Source organism: Coloeus monedula (assembly GCF_965178545.1).
Source record: "Coloeus monedula genome assembly, chromosome: 6".
In the NCBI taxonomy this organism is placed as follows: domain Eukaryota; kingdom Metazoa; phylum Chordata; class Aves; order Passeriformes; family Corvidae; genus Coloeus; species Coloeus monedula.
Genome location: NC_138786.1, coordinates 44,492,777 through 44,495,548, shown reverse-complemented (window position 1 = coordinate 44,495,548; position 2,772 = coordinate 44,492,777).

Sequence of the window (2,772 nt, the reverse complement as noted above, 5' to 3'; positions counted from 1 at the left end):
TGTTTGCCACTTCATTTACTATCTTGCATGTGCATTTGTTTAATATGTAAGGCTTATTACTAATCCATAATAATGTTGAAGATTCTGAATTATTTTCATCACGTGCAGGTAATTTCACTGTCACTTACATGTTGAGTTTGCCTTGCAGACTTTCAATTTAATATCATCACAGTATTATAAAAAAAATTCACAGTTTAATCTTGAGGCCAGACTTGGATATTTGTTTAAGGATTTCTCCCCATGGTAACCTAAGGCTAGGTGTTAAGACAAGATTGGTTGAAAAACTTGGTTGTTTGGGCCAGTGGTTTCCTGAGGTTGCATTGGGGAACAGTACCCAGTGGGTTGAGGGAGGTGATCCACCCCCTCTACTCAGCCCTGGTGAGGCCACATCTGTAGAGCTGTGTCCAGTTCTGGGCTCCTCAGTACAAGAATGACAAGGAGCTACTGGGGAGGGTCCAGCAAAGGGCTACAAAGATGACCAAGGGTTTGGAGTATCTGTCTTAGGAGAGACTTGAGAGCTGGGCGTGCTTAGTCTGGAGAAGACTGAGAAGGTGTCTCATTAATGCATGTAAATATCTCAAACATGGGTGTCAAGAGGATGGTGCCAGACTCTTTTCAGTGATGCCCAGCGACAGGACAAGGCGCAATGGCCAAACACAGGAAGTTCCACCTCATCATGAGGAAGAACATTTTTACAATGAGCGTGGCAGAGCAGTGGCACAGGCTGCCCTGGGAGGCTGTGGATTCTCCCTCTCTGGAGACATTCAAAACCCACCTGGACAAGTTCCTGTGTCACCTGTTCTAGGTGACACTGCCTGGTAGGGGGGTTGGACTGGATGCTCTGCAGAGGTCTCTTCCAACCCTAATGATTCTGTGTGACATCATGATGTTAGTCCTGTATGGGGAAATGCGAGAAAATACCAAGAAGTAAAATACAGAGTGCTTGGATGATAATTGGCTGATCAATAAGGTTTTTTCTTCATTAGTTAATTTATTCTGACAGAACTGCTTTCTGGCATAAGCAGGTGATACCTTTCTAGTTCCTGTCTAAAAGCGGTATCTTGAGACATGAACTTGTGATTATTTTTAAATCTAAATTTTGAACTTGAAACTCTCAAATAATTAGAAAATAAAATGTAGACTATACTGCCTGTATGGGGGGGTTGTATTTTAGGATGTGGTGATTTTGAACTAATTTTTTATCTACAGTGGCATCAATGTGTAGCAAACCAAGACTCATGAGGAGTGGTGTGTTTTGGTTTGTTTTTTTCCCTAGTACTCAGGGGTGGATCCCCTCCTCCCCATCCCCCAGTACTCCTATTTACTCTCCAGCCCTCAACACTTAAACAAGTCTAAAAAAATACAATACTGCTTTTTCGATAATATTTGCCTTACTTGAAAAGGAGTTGGAGTTGATTCTGGATAAATAGCTATTAAAAAATCCAGTGTTTTTCCAAAAGAGATCATTGCTGTTGTAGCTTGCACACCACATAAGAAACAAACAGGTCAAAAAAATGGCCTGTTATTTTGGCCAAAAGGACCCTGACAAAAGAGGAAGCAAAGCAGAATGCAAAACAAATTAATGGCAAATTTAAGTTAAAACACACAAAAAAATCATTCCTTTGAGGAAAGATGAGAATGTTATAATTGAACGTTAATTGTGCTCTCCCAGCTGTGGCTGAGCAAAGTATTGAAGGATGTTTTTTTTTTCAAAATCAAGTATATTTAAAAATGCATAATTTTTTGTTATCTGATTTTTATATGGCTTGATTATTGTCATTGCAGAGGTATGAGGATAAGAATCTTAGTGCATTAGTATAGCTTTCAGTATATCCCCATTTATTTTCAACTGTACATTATTCCTTACAACTTGTCTTAAACTGTATCAGCTTTTGAGTATGTGTTTTGTTTTTTCTAATGCAGACTTCTGTTTGTAAAATACTCTTAAAGACTTGCCCCTTGTTTTCAGAGCAGATTTCAGCACTCTTTACCACTAATGGGATTATGCCAAAATCTAATCCTTTCAGAGGTAAGGACATCTGTAGTACAGTCAGATAAACTGCAGTTCAACCACGTTTGACCTTCAGTGTGGATATATAATATTCAGAAAATAGGTTTAGGGCAGTTTTTTTCTTTAGAGTGAAGACTTTCCCAATTACTTTTTGTGAAGTGCCTGTGCAATTACACCTTTTTACATATTATAAATGTGTATGCACATTTATAATATGCACATTGTGTGACCTGAAAGAGGGTTATCTGAAATAGATAATGTGGAGAGAGAATAAATGAAAATAGTGCTTTACATTACAAATGATACTGAGTTGCCCATTCACTTCCATGGGTCAAAAACTGCTTTCTGAAGATGGATATTAATGAACTGCTATTTTAATAAGCTTTTCAATTATAACTATTTAAAAATACATCTAGTTTTTGTTTTCCTTTTTAGTTCAGGTTGGTAAATAAAAATTTACTGAAATTGAAAACATGGTGTTTAATTTGGATAAGTGTATTTCAGTAGCAAATCCAAAACAAGGACTATCATTAAATTGTAAAAATAGTAAATAATCTCATAACAGCAAAAAATGTTGTGTGGATGTGTGATTCTGCCAAGGTAGAAATGTTTTTCCTTTGCTAGAGGAGCCGAATGAAGAATTGTGTTGTGGAAAAATCCCTCTGAATGTCTGGAACAGAAGACAGTTGGAATCCCAAGAGTCCAGACGCTGCTTTACAAGTACTGGAGCTTGCTGGAGTTAATGTCAAGGTAAAGAACAG